The sequence below is a fragment of the Culicoides brevitarsis genome, chromosome 1 (assembly GCF_036172545.1).
Source record: "Culicoides brevitarsis isolate CSIRO-B50_1 chromosome 1, AGI_CSIRO_Cbre_v1, whole genome shotgun sequence".
Taxonomy (NCBI): domain Eukaryota; kingdom Metazoa; phylum Arthropoda; class Insecta; order Diptera; family Ceratopogonidae; genus Culicoides; species Culicoides brevitarsis.
The window spans coordinates 36,062,724-36,078,177 of record NC_087085.1 but is presented as its reverse complement, the minus strand read 5'-3'; the positions used below and the strand labels follow the sequence as shown (position 1 = coordinate 36,078,177).

Genomic DNA, 15,454 nt, shown 5'->3' with positions numbered 1-15,454 from the left:
TCATGTAAATATGTGTGTCGACGTCACCCACACTACTCTCTAAACTAATATTCTTCAGCTATCTCTGCCTAGGCTGAATGTTCGAGCAAGAGCAACGATGGCACATCTTCGTTGAAGAGTTGCCTTGCTATTATTCACATTAGCATGATATTAATATAATGTTGTTAAAGTTGGAGCGGGCGGATGCAATCCATGTGACAATGAAAAAGTACGACAAAAGCACATATTGAAGGTCGATTGTGTGCTTTTACAAACAGTTTTACAACTTTTAACAATGCGCAGTGGTTTGATAAACGACTTTTGAGCCCCTTTGAATATAGGTCGCATTTTTTTCCCTTATTTTCTGTACACGAAGATGAGATTGGGTTGATGCTGTATGGAAATGGCAGCGAAGCACGATGGGAGACATTTGATGTTTTCTTCCGGAAATCGGTTTCATGTTGGTAGAAATGAAAAGTTATATTAGAGGATTTTTCTAAAAAATAACAGATATTCAAAATCAATTGAAGTGAGTTTCAAAATCGATTCTAGAAGTTTTAAGACCAATCAGAGATTGTTTTAAGGCATCTAAAATCGATTTTAAAACTCTCTTAGAAGAATTTTTTGTTTTTATTCAAAAAAAAAAATCCAAAGTTTACCTTTTTAGGTCTCGATTGTCTCCAAAGACCAACATGATAGTTCAGTAAGCCTTAGCTCAGATCCTAAGTTTTCGAATACCTTGATAGTTTCAAATTTTACTCAAAAACGACCAAATAATTTTCCCGGCGAAAATAGCAAAGCCGCCAATGTGAGTATAGCGACTCATACTCAAGCAACATCAGTTTGAACACACAGTTAGTTGCCTCTTATTGCGAACCTTTTAAGCAGATAATGGTAGAGAGTGATAATTAGATTAGATTCTCGACTTTCTTTTTTGCAACACATATCATCGCCATGCACGGGCGGCATCACAAGTATATTGTAACGACATTGATATTATTATTACGAGCATTCTCTCTCCTTCTTCTTCTACTTTGATTATTGTTATATTTTTTTTAGATCGTACATGTGAGGAATGTATCTTGCTAAAAACGTATCTAGATAATTCCTCACTTTTATAGCATTTAACGATATCTAGGTTATTATAACATTCATGGCTATTCATGGCATTTAATATCTTGTCTTAAACATGATAAAAATTGCTATTTGCCTTTTTGCCTCTTTGCAACATTAACGAACCAATATTTTCAATATTCAAAAATAGAATTTTCATCAAATTTATTATCTATAATCTTTGATATACGTACCGAAAAATAAAATAAATGAGGATCGTCTGCAAGGAAAAACAATACCAAATGTGCCCTTAATTTCATCGAGGGTATTTATTGACAGTAAATGCTTATAAATTGTGATGTAAATACACTCGTATTGGAATTGACGCATTTTCACGTCTATATTTTATTGTGCAAACATATATCTTCCGATGTAAACGGGGAGGCGTAAAACATTTATGCCAAGTGGAAATTTTGTCGGAAGAGCGGATGCCATATAATATTTTTAATTTATTGCCGTTTCATTACTCTACCTATTCACATGTACGTGGTACTGTATGGACTAAAATCAAAAATTTATAAAGACTAGAATACAGTTGTTTATGTAAATAAATAAATAAATCAGAGCAGTGTCCATTCATGAACATGAACATTTTTTATTACCATGACCTTTTAGAAAAGTTCAAGATAAAGTTTTATAGTTAATTAATGTCACGAGGGCCTTTTATTAAACAATCCTTTTATTTTTTTTGGGTTTTATCATGTTTTGAGGACCAACTTTTGGTTTTTATTGTTTTCATCAGGTTCGAGAAAACTTTTGACTTTTACTTAATATTTTTAACATATTCAAGCTTTATTGTAAGTTTTTATATAACTTAATTTTAATTTAATTTAATTTGACTTAATTTAGTAAAATTCAATAAAACGTCTTTTTTTTCAATGCTAAAGCTTTAATTTCAGCAATGAAAGCTAAAACCTTAGTCAAATAAGACTTTTTTTTTTTGAAAAAAATAATATTTTTGAAAAATTAAAATTTTAGTACCAATTAAAAATTTTAACTGAAGAATGAAAATTACCTTTAATTTTTTTTTTCTTTAAGTTAAATATTTATAAGTTTCTGACCTAATTTAATTTTTTTCCAAAAAATGTTCAAATAATGAACAATATTACTTGATGGTTTTTTTTTAAATTGCCCTATGAACAATTTGATTTAGATTTTTACGCTAAACTTCACACTAAGAAAAATTTCTTAAAAATAAGCGAACAAAAACATTAATTTTATTCTTCTAGGTGAAAATTGAGAACTAAAATTAATTTTACTTTGATTTTAATTTTTTTTAAAAATATTAAGGTAAAATTTAATTATTTGTGACTTTAAAAATCATTAATTAAAAAATTTTTTTTTGTAAAAGGCCATCTTGGAAAATCCATGTGGACAAAAAATAACGTCATATTTATTCGCCATTTTTAATTTTTTAATTAAATTTAAATTTTTAAAAAAAAAATAATTTTATTAATAATTTTTTTTTTAGTTTTTTTTAAATTTTTGTAAGAATTCAATTTTGACTTTAACTTAATAATTATAAGCTATTAATTAACTAATTTATCTACTTTTGATATAAATTAAAATTAAAAAAAAAATATTAAGTCAAATAAAATTAACTAATCTTATGAAATTATTTTTAAATTTATTTCTAGATGATAGAAAAAAAAGTTCTTTTCAATCGAAATAAATATTTCAACAGAGCATTTCGAAATTTTCGTTTTGAGCACAAACCAATCGTAATTCATGTCAACCGACATCTTCGCCAGCTCCCACACTACACAAACGCCATGCATACGCCAGACAGAAAATGATGCTTTTAATCAAAACGTTGTGCCAATAATTCATTTAATCATCGTCAAAAATTGTCATTGCTTGTCTAAATCAACTACAACGCACACATTCTCTGTGAGTAGGCAAAATTTTAAATAAAATAAAACGTCGCTAGGGTAGCGACAACATTAAATTCTGTCTTTAATAGCAAATGGATTTTTTTTCATCAACATCATCATCATCATCATCGTAAGCCAACGGCGGCAGCAGCAGCGAAAATAAAACATAAAATAAAAACAACACCGTGTCGCGACACACGCAGTGTATCAAGAGATTTATCCAGAACAAATAGGTTGATGTTTGTTTAACTTTGACTTTAAAACCCATTTGAAATCCACGTTTGAATCCACATTAATACATTAAGCGACGATCGGTACCGATATTTACGAACAAGAGTGCGAAACAATAAAAAAACGAGGAAAAATTCTGACAGAAGAACGTCGACGGATGATACATTGGATTTGTTGTTGTTATTTTTGTAAACATTATGCACGCATAGGACATACATTTATGGATAAGTTCCATCATTCTAATGCCCTATCCCTGTACATAAATTGGAAGAACACAATGATAGATGTTGCTATTTTTAAAAGCTTACAGTGTAACATGGGTGACAAAAATATATAGTCAGATCGTGTAACCAAAACCCCATAAAGACAACGTGCTCACCATTCGTCTTATTACATTTTTTTTGTGTGTTAGTTCGTGTGACAAATTGAAATTCGCATGCCTGGATGCGCTGGTTTTTGGTTTCGTTACCGCTATGTGAAAGAAGAGTGCTTTTGAGTAATTTGGAGTCATGGCAGCAATTTAGTTCCAATTATGAGGTAAAGAGTTTGTTAAAGTGTTTTATGTCATTACTCGTTAAATTTCTTTTTAATTTAAGGGAAAAAGCAAAAACAATCTCCTCTAATTTTTGAAAAAATTTAAACATCGAGTATCGAAAATTTACAAAAATAAAAAAATTTAAATAAGGCCGTTTCAAATTTTTCCGATGTTTTTGTCCCAAAATATTTTTTCAAAATGGGGGGGGCATAATGAAAATGAATTTTGAAATACTTTTTCATACAAAATGACAAAACTTTAACCAATTTGGGCCTTTAAAGAATATTTTAGTAGTTTTTGTGGTATTTACATTGAGAATTGATGATTTAAAATTGATCTCAGATTATTTTAAATTAAAAATTTCATAAAAATAACTGTCAAAAAATTTTGAAAAATATTTTCAGAGATGAAAATTCATGTTAAATTTCGTTTTTCAATACAAAAATTCTTTAAATTTGAAAATATTTTAAATTTTTTTGAAAATTCCTTGAAAAAATATGGAAAAAGACCAAAAAAATGGTCAATTTTGATGAAATTTTTAACTTTTTTTTTTGCCCCATTGGATTCTCGGCTTTTGAAATGGGACAGGGGATAAAAACTTAGAAAAAAATTTGGAGCGTCCTAAGTTAAAAAGCGAAAATTTTGTAACTCTTTCAGAGTTTTAAATTGAAGTATATTAAAAGTAAGAAAATGTTCATTAGTTAAAATTTTGATAAATTTTACGGAATTTTCAAAGTTTTTGTAAAATATGAAATATTTTTTGAAATTTGTACAAAAGCACATCACCCGATTTCATAATTTCATCGAAAAAAATGGCATGAGATTTCCGATGGTTTTGTGTTATTTAGGCCTAAATTAATCGAAAAAACCTAAATTCAAAATTCTGGAACGACTTTCAGTGTTTTTAGCCAATTTTAGTTCCGTTTGGTAAGCCATAGAGGTACTTGAAGACCCTTAAATCCGCTAAAAAATGTCTAAAAGCTCGTTCCAGAATTTTGAATTTAGGTTTTTTCGATTAGTTTAGGCCTAACTAACTCAAAAACTATCAAAAAATCTCATGCCATATTTTTTTCGATGAAGTTATGAAATCGGGTGATTTGAAACTATAACTAACTAATTTTTCTTTAAAACTGATTTTTTTTTCTTCTTTTCAGGACTGTGGATATGACAGTTACTCTAATTCGTCAATAACTCACGCTAATTCAGGTATTTTTTTACATCGTGTTTCATTGAATGGATATAAAGGAGATGTAGCTAAAATTTGTGTTTTTGCCCCCTCTTTTGTTGGCTGTTTTTTGACGTAAGTTTACAAATTGGAGGGATATCTCTCGTTTTTTTTTATCATAGTATTCTTCTTCTACTTCTTCTTCATAGTAGTAGAAGAAGAAAAATGTTTGTATATAAATGTAAATTTACTGTTATTGGAGGAAGTGAAAGCTTTTTTTGGAGTATTTGCCGTAAGGATGAGCGAAAAACAAATACGACAAGAAAAAAAAACTACATGTTGTACAAATAAAAAACCTCCCGCATATATAGAGTGAAAGCGACAGAGGAGTGCTAAAACCCAAACAAATAAATATCTTAAAATTCTTCTGGTGTTAACATTTCGACTCTTGAAAAAACACATCTTTTCACATGCAGCGTGCGTTTGGGTATATTTGAGGTAGAAAAGGCATGGCATGGCAGATTTGGCATGTGTATTATGGAGCTATATATGGAACACAAATCATTTAAAGAAAATCAATAATATGTTTTCAATTTTTTATTCAAACATGTTTGTTGTACCTCCAGAAGCATACGACGACGACGACGACTCGAATAGATGATATTTCTCTAGTTTTTTTTCTTTCCTCCTTCCGTATTTTCCTATAAATTGGGTTCTCTATTTATTATGATATTGAGACACGTTCGAGATAGCAAAACCATGTTATATGTTACGATACATCTCGAAAAAGCAAAATAATATTGCCATACTTGTCGAGTAGTTGTAAATTGAATGTACGTAATCTAGTGAGATGCTTTCGATGTTATTTCGTGCTACTACTGCTGCTGCTGCTGCTGCTATCTTATAAGTTTTATTGTATTGTATTTGACAACTGATATTCAACATTCTATTCTCACAATAATAAATCACTTGTGTGTAAATGATATTATCAGAAGTGTGCCTATTAGCAGTGTCTGAGGCAATATTTCATCAGTTCTGCGTTCTAAAAATACACACACACATAAACAAATGTAAAAAATTGGCTTTTTAACGTAATTCAAGTTGAAAACTGTTTTAGATGATGATGGATTGATTGTGCTTTCTTCTCGAGAGTCGCAGAAACATAGAATGAGAGAGTTTGGCAATTAGTCTTTTTTCCGTACGCTGCGTGTCAGATTTAAAGTTAAAAACGTGACGCAGATGAGGAGCGACAGTGCATATCAAGTTTAGATTACCTTTTTGATATGCGATGACAAACGTGTCTCATTATATGAAGCATTAGCGGACCCGTAGATTTCGTTCTACCATAGAATCATTTTCAAAGAAGAAATTGATACCTGAAAGTATGCAATTAACATCACTTGTAAAAAAATCAATTTTAAGCCTTCTTATGGTATGTAGTGAAGTTTAAATTGAAGATTTGGAAGGTTTTTATAATTTTTTTTGTACAGACGTTTCGTTTTACCAAAGAACTTTTTTTTTGTCGCGAAAAAATCCTGAGGTTATGCAATTAATATTTTTTGTACTTTGAAATTTGGAAGATGATCTTAATTTTTCATGAATTTCTTATGCTTACCTTCACATAAACCTTTTTAGAGCTATTTCTGACAATTTACAAAAAAAAACTTGAAGCAGAATTTGATTAAATTTTGAACAAAATTCGTATGGATTTTCAAGTTAAATTTATAAGAGAATTATGCCTTTGAAATCCATACAAATTGTGACATGAGATAATTCAAATTCTGCTTTTCTAACCTTTTTGAAGATTTTTGATATTTATCAGAATTAGCTCTAAGAAGGTTACTGTGAAGTTAAGCGTCAAAAATCCATGAAAAATTGAGAAAATCTTCTAAAGTTCAGAAAATATCAATTGCATAACTTCAGGATATCTTCGCGACAAAAAAAAAATTTTCTTTGGTAGAACGAAATCTACAGGTCCGTTAGTTTTGTTTATGTAGATTATTATATCTCATCACGTTCAGCAAATGCTCAGCAGAATCCACATAGATAAGACAACAATAAATGTGCTAATTGCATCTGTGCATCATTCACTAAATAGGACAACACAAATCTTCAACACATCGCTCACAGTGAATGGCAACAAAAAAACATTATATCTGTCGAATGCCTACTGGCTCGGAATAATTGTATCATTCTCGATGATATTTATATACCATCTCTCCGTATGTCTCATCCTAAAGTATATTCGAGGCGAGTGTCATCACATATACATTGTTTTTCGCCGTTTTTTTACATCATCTCGTCACATCTCTCTCGCTCGACGAACGGAATAGTGCTCCGGAGAATGATGTCGATGAAAATGCACATATTTAGTAAAGCAGACTCATCATAGAGGAATGTTTGTTTTTCTGTTTGTTCCGAAATTCAAGGCATGAAGTAGCAGCAACAGCAGCACATCAAGAACATTCTTCTTTGCGCAAAACTTTTGAAATTTGCGAGCGAATTACATGACAGGGAAAAACGACAAAAATGACGAGAATGAATGGGAACACATTGTGTACGTAAAAATAAAATGATATAAACTGGAGTACGTGATCCAATATTTTATTCATACTCATAATTTAATTGTTAGACATTGCCTGTCAGTACGAAATAATACACTGTTCCTGCCTGTTTGCCTGCCAGCCTTCATCTCGCTATACGTGTTACATGAAATTATAGTTCTACTGGATGATAATAATATAATATTCGCGCAAAACAACAACAACAACAGAAAAACGATAATATAATAATAAAAATCTTGTTTTCCGTACATAAAAAAATAAATATTGCACAGCGAAAACAACGACGGTGGCAATCGCAGCAACAACTCCAAACAATATCGCATCAATTCTGCTGCGAGTAGCGAGTTGATTGCAAAAGCATAGGCATAATAAAATCGTTGATACACATAAAATAAAAATAGAATCACAAAAATATGATTGCTCGATACTCTTTCGCACACACACACACACACGAGTACACATCAAGCACGTGTGTTCAATGTACGAACCGAAAAAAAAACGGTGTAAATATTTTCCAGTCAGATAGCAATAACGTAGAATATATACACAAAAAGAGCTAATCAATACGTGTCTTTCGGTACTTTGTGCGTATTATTGTGGTTTTTCACAGTCGTATAACGAGAAAATTTCTCATAATAAAAACAACAACAACAAAAAAATATAAAATATACATCGACAAACACGCGGCGGCGGTTTATTTGCTAAACGTTTACCCCGGTTGGTCGTTATTTTATGGATATGCTCTGTTCTTCTTCCATCGTCGCTGTGCGTCGTCACCGTGCTCTACCTCAAGGCAAAAAAATAAGTGAAGAGGAGCAGATCAGGGAATTGTGATGAATTCATGTTTCGCATGGTAAATATTTTTTCGCAACAATTTGCATATATTTAATAAAACTCTTAAACTTTTTTTTCTTACACAGACTTGTTAAAAATTACTGAATCTGAAACAATAATCATGAAAGTTTTCTGATCTAGTTCATCAGAACTTTTTTTCTTAACTTTTCAGGTTCCAATTTACAATTCTTGAAATGAACAATAATTGAAAAGTTTATTCTTAGTAGTTTTACATCATACATCAATCCAAAGAAGGAAATATTTGTGCTGCCAGATCTTTAGCAACGCCGATTTACTATTACTTTAAAAAGCAAAATAAATATTCGAAGAAACCTAACTTAAAAGCGCTGTGATAAAATTGTACATATCGTCGCTAAGATAACCTGCCAGAGGAAAAACTTATAAAGGGTCTGAAATCATGTATGCAAAAATTGACGATGAATATTTGTTACTAAGGACAAGGAAGTTCGGAAAAGTAAACAAAAGAATAATCTCTTAGAATTAAATATAAACTAACCATTTTCTCCAAGAGCTTATCGACCGATAAAAATAGATCAGTCTCCAATTGATCCAACACTTTATATACAAAAATGTATTCGTAAATATGTTCGAGATGAAGATGCTTCCAAAATCTCATATGATATAAACATAATGAAATGCATTATAAAGCAGCTTAAATTCAATGACTTTAAAAGTAGCTTATTTAACATAAATTATAAGTTCAAATAACTTCATTAAAGCCTCAAATTTCATTTCTAAAACTGTCAATAATGTTTAAACAATTTTTTCTAAAATGAATTGAATCGCAAATATTTAAATATGTTGCGAAACATAACCTTTTTACAGTCAAAGTAATATTGCACACAAAACAAATTTCCATTGTTTGAATTGCTATCTAAGGCAAAAAGGAATATATACACACTTTGAATATCTCGCATGTAAATATTTTAATTTAGAAGCAGCAAAACGACAAAACACAGCAACGGAATGTCTTTTGTCTTCGACAACGCAAAAAAAGAGAAGTGTAACTTGAGAGCGTCGTCGACAAAATACGAATAAATTTTTGGAATTTCTGTGTCACAGAAACTTCACCAAAACGTTAATGAAACGAGAGTAATTGGTAGAGATATAAGATGGAGGAATTTGTCTCGCAAGTCTGTGCCAAAAACATCTAGTCTTACACAGCAGAACACAATGTCCGTACAACTCGAAGGTATGCTGTAAAATACTTCTTAATAGTTGTAATTTTATCAGTTATGGTGATTAAATTGTGGTTTTTGGTTTGATCCCGTATGTTACAACGATACCGCTGCTCTCGACTTGGAAGAAGTGACATAAATGAACCGATTTATAAAATGTATTTTGTTCAACGAAGATTCCTAAGATGATTGTGAGACATTTTACAGCTCGACATTAAAAATAAATTAAAAAACCATTTTTGGACATTCCTCACATTTTCATCCATCCATTCAATTTTATGTTTGGAACAGTTGTAATAAATATAATAAGAGAACGCATAAAATCGAATTGATTTTATTTTATTACAACATGGATTGGATACCATAAGTTGCTCTGTTCAAAAGTCATTAAATTGATCTGATTTTTGCAATAAAATAAAATTTTTCCAATTTTCGCATATATAAACAACGGAATGTATTATTAGATCAAGTTATCTCATTTCGTTCAAAGGCAAAAGTTTTCTTGAATAATTTGAGAATGAGGGCACGCCTGGTAGTTTTCCATGCCGCCCATTATATGTCGATGAAAGGTAAGTGACATGCCACAAATTTAGTTGCATTACAAGTGCTACATGAAATCAATTATTTATTTGGCTAAGTAATCCATCTTGGCTGTCTATGCGGGGAATATGTAAAAAGGTGCATGACCTGCGGTACAAAGTAATCCGTTGCTGCTCGATAAACGATCAATAAACGATTTTACGACATAAAATCTGCTAGAAATTCTACGTGATAAACATTTACAAAAAAAAAGTTTGTTTGAGTGACACTTTTGACATAAATAAATCATTGTGTGTGTATTTGAGTGTTCTTCTTCTCTCCCAAGCAATTGCCAGCTTTACGGATGAGTTTTTTCTCTACAACGTACTTGAAAAAAAGCAAAAAATAAGAGATTTCAAGAGCACCTTCCGTTTCTTTTCCTTTTTTCACGTGAAAAAAAAAGATTTTAAAAAAGAAAGTGAACGCATACGCAAAAAATAAGTGAAGAATGTAATTTCCCAGAGACAGAAACCATCTGGTCCAAAAATTTAACGAGCTGATTACGCAAAAAAAAAAAAATACAAGTACACCGTCGTACATTAAATTAAGCACATCAACTCGACGTGTATACCGAAATGAAGGGAAAAGCATCATTAAAAACCGCAGCACAGAACACATTTCGTTTGTAATAATCATATTTCACTTGAATTCAATAACAGAAGCGTAGTTTTTTTTTAACTCTCAATCATTTGTACGTGGCCCCTGTGTGTATGTTTGCTAAGGCAGCTCAATTAAGGCTCAATCAATTTGTGCGGTTGATGGATCATCTGTATGGGTCTGTATGCCACGGCGCGTTAATATCTGGTCTAAAAAAGAAGGCAAAAAATATATAAATAATAACAGACTACGACGGGACAGCAGCAGCACGGCAGATTATTTGCGAAAAAAGAATAAATTCATTTTTTTTTTCGGTATGTGCCCCTCTTCTCTCACATATTTTAGCGCGGTCGTTCGGTTTCTGAATGGAAAAAAAAATTCCCTTTGGTTTGGAAGTGTTGTTATGAAAAACACTTTTACATCGTTTGTTGTTCCGAGTCGAGTCGAGTGTGTGTTGATGTTATTATAATAATAATTTTTTGTTGTTTTTGTGGCATGTAGCGGCGCAAGTAATTGCACTGTGTTTGTATTTTCATTATTATTACTACATACGAGCCGAACGTTAATGGGAAGCATTTTTCAGGATTTTTTTTTTCGCTTCTCCCTCATTCCTCGATTTTTCATTGCATGAAACTAATTACTATATACTACCGAAACATTTTTTTCGTATTTTTTCGCATGACAATCTTCGTTACGCGTGTCGTCAAGGCTCTTCAACTGAATACGAATTTAATGGAAATTGCAGGAATTCCGTTGAAAAATGGGAGAGAGAGAAGTTTTGTGGAATGAACAATTAAACATCATCCTTTTCAAGAGTTTTGTTGTCTATTTCACTGTTTTTGAACAATTTTTCAAGAATTTTCCATAATTACTTGGATTTTTTTTTAATTAGTTTCAAGTGGTAAAGTTTTTGAAAAAAAAAAACATATATAAAGTTTGTCAATGATAATCTTAAATTTTAATGAAATTCTTTAATTTTCCCAAAATTAAAAAAAAAATAAAAATTAAATAAATTTTTCAAAAAAATAAAAAAAAATCAATTTAAATAATTTTAAAAATATCATTGTTTTATTATATTTAAAATTATTTAAATAGATTTTTTTTATTTTTTATTGTTTTAAAAAATTTATTTAATTTTTTTTTTTTTTTTTTTGAAAAATTAAAGAATTTCATAATAATATTATTTTTTTTTAATTTATATAGTAAAGATTCTGATTTAAAAACAATAATTTTTTAAATTAAATTAAAAAATTTTATAAAATTTTAATAAATCCTTCAATTTCTTATTTTTTTATATTTTAATTCATTTATTTAATAATCTTACGAGTTTTTAAATTATCTTTTTTAAAATTATTTTTAATAATTAAAATTTAATAAAATTTTTAATTTAATAAAAAAATTATAAATAATTATTAAAATAATAATTTTAATATATTTTTAAAAATTCTTAATTTTTATTATTTTTTTTTTTTAAATTATTAAATTATTTTTTTGTTTTAATAAACGAAAAAGAAAAAGGTTGATACAATTTTTTTTTAATTTTTTAATTTTTTTTTTAATTTTGAATTTTATTAAATTTCTCTCTATTTAAAAATTTATACGAAATATTCAATTTTTTTTATAATTATTTAAAAATATTCTACTAAAATAAATTGTCAATGTAACTTTTCATCACTTTACAAAAAAAAAAAAATTCACAGCATTTCCCATAATTCTGTTCCTATTGATTATTTTAATAAAAATTAACGATAATTAATAAAACATGCAAGAGTCTTTTAACACCATTTAATAACATTTGTCGTTCTGTCAAAACGCATTAGAACATTAATTTTTTATAGACAAAAAAAAAACTAAAATTCGAGTGTTATTATCGTTAATTAACAATTATGACGTCACTTTCCCAACATTTCTACAGTTGATCACCTCTGACGCAAGAAAACAATCACTGCTAAATAATTTAATGAGTGTGTGTGTGTGTATAAACCGCAATTGCCGTACACCAAACGTCAGCTACACAAGCACCTCGATCATAATTGCATGATAGCTTTTAAGTGGTGGCGAAAACAACTACAAGCAAATACAAGCGATAATTAAACGACCAAAATGAAAATTGGGTAGCATGGCGGGCAACGCGGGAAAGTAGGATCTTTATGATATTTGCACTGCTGCACGAACGCGTAGTGAAGCGAGTTGAATAAATGATTGAATAATTATTAAATTATATTACATAGGCGCGCAATAGGTAAATATACGCACGACCACTACTATTAAATAAACGATTTAACGTTAAAATATTTATAATAATAATAATTCCTTCGTCTATAATACACTTTGCATGCGTTTCTGGTACACAAAATAATAATAATTGTTGTTGTTGTTGTTCCGAACGAATGTGGTTCTGTATTAACGTGTAGTTAAATATGGTAATGAGATTATAATAATAATATAAGCTTTGTGTATGTTATGAGGTGCCTTGTTTACTTTGATATGGCGGATACCACAAAAGAAACGTCGCGAAATGAATAGTTTGAACGCATTTTTTTCGAGGAATTTGTATTTGGTTTAATAAAAGGTAATTTTTCAATTATTTTAGAATTTTTTAATTTATGCAGGAATTTTTGAATGATGTAAAAAGATATTTTAAAAAATAATTTATTGACAATATTTACTTTTATTTTATTAATTTTATTTATTTAATTTATTAATTTTAATTTTTTAATTATTTTTTTTTAATTTATTAATTTTTTTAATTTTTTTTTTTAATTTTTTAATTTTAATTAATTTTAATTTTTCATTTAAAAAAAATTAATTTATTTTTTTTTAATTTTTTATTTTATTTTTAATAATTTTTCGTTTTTTTAATTAATTTAAATTAAAAAAATTTTTAAATATTTTTCAAGAATTTTAATTATTTTAAAATTTTTAAAATTATCCTAAATTTATTATCTCTTGACAATTTTACAAAACTAAAAAATTCAGAAATATTTTATTTTAAAACTAAAAAAAATATTATGATTTTTTATATTTATTATTAATTTATTTTTGCGATAAAATCAGAAAAAAATTCACTTTAGAAATTTTTTTAAAAATATTTCTTTTTTTATGAGATTTTTTTTTCAATTTTTTCATATTTTTAAAATATTTTTATCAAATATCAATAAATTAAAAAAATTTCAAGAATTTTGATTTAAATTTCATTCTGTAAATATTTCTGTTTTATGAAAAAAAAAAATCACATATTTTTTAAAATTCTTTACAAAATTTATTTTTGCCAATTTATTTAATTAATTTTTTTTATAAAATTTAAATATATATTTCACCAAAAATCATCAAAAAATTTTCTCATTATCAGAGCAAAAAAAAAACTCACGTTCACTTTTTTCTCTCAAAAATTAAACCTTAACACAGAAAATTACATAAAACACAAAAAATGCTTGCCTTTCATGAATATTTTAGTAAGAAGATTCCTTCCGTTAATTTTTTTTTCTTCGTGAGGATTTTCGATGCTGTTGAATATGATGCGGAATAATAAAAATGTCACAAGTCGGTAAAGTAAAGTTAATCCGATATATTTGTTTACAACGCGTTTCACTGTCACACAGAGTATTATTTTAGTGAAATAAATACGTAATAAATCATCTGGTGGATTCTTTATAATTTTGTTTGACAATCATAAATGGAGCACAAGATATTTTTTTTTCTTTTTTTTTATTTCAACATTTCTTTCTTTTTTTTTCTTCTTTATTTTTATTCTTTCTCACTTTTTTTTACACTTTTTTTTTACTTTTTTGATATTTTACGTGTATTTTCTTCTTTCTTTACATGCTTTTCTGATATTTTATACACGACAAACTTGATTATTGTGATTATTATTGCACATATACGAGTGTGACATATATTGGATATTATGACGACGACAACGACGAAATATCTAGGTTGACTTGTAATGTAACAGCACCGCAGCTCGCTGTATGTATGTTTTTACCTTTCCAAATGAAATAATATACAAGAAGTTTTTTTTTAACTGTTGTTGTTATGTTTTTTTTTTCGTATGTGAACAAGTCCCGCTTGATTTGCTTAAAAATATAACTTCAACGACGGCGACTACGACGACGTGTTTTTATTTCGTTTCTTTTTTTTTTTTTGACGCGCGCGGTGTACAAGAGAAATATAGTTGTAGTGTAGAAGAAATTTTATACAAGACAAAAAAAATCGCGCACGAATATTTTTACGTTATGTCCCCGGCGTTTACTCACTCAGACTAATCCGTGCAATGCAATGAAAAACATTGGCAGTCACATAAAATTGTGTTATACCTAAAAACTTAAAAAAAAAGACGTGCTTCGTAGATACTCGCATGAAGAGAAATCACTCCATTCATAAAACGTACAGAAACTCCAGTTTTTGTTCTCTTTCTCTTCGTGTTTCTCTCTCGCTGCCTTATACACGCCGCATAAATACTGAAAACCAAAACAAACTGTTTCATTTTCCGTTTTATTTCGTGTTCGCACCTTTGTTTGACTACATGCTGCCATTCTCGTCGTGCCACAGCCAGACACTTCTCAGAGAAAGCAGAAAAAGTTATGTATATCGTTAAACTGTTGCATTGATTTGTAATGTTATAAGTTTGTACAAATAATACTTTTAGACTATTGGTTTAAGTAAATTGATCCTTGTGTTTTTTAGCATGTCGTCGTCGTCGTCATCGTTTCCATTCCTTCGTTCCTGATGAAATATATCGCTTGGCAGGCGAATTTTTTTCGCCTTTTCTCGCTCTTGAGGGA

At 28.9% G+C, this 15,454-nt stretch overlaps 1 long non-coding RNA gene across 1 annotated transcript in view; it reads right to left on the bottom strand.

Moving 5' to 3' along the window:
* LOC134828540 (uncharacterized) overlaps window positions 1-14,913 on the bottom strand; it is a 31,157-nt gene extending 16,244 nt beyond the window's left edge. The window contains exon 1 of the long non-coding RNA XR_010161905.1: window positions 14,109-14,913. This is a non-coding gene — a long non-coding RNA (uncharacterized LOC134828540). The remainder of the gene's footprint in view (window positions 1-14,108) is intronic.
* Window positions 14,914-15,454: the final 541 nt, after the last annotated feature.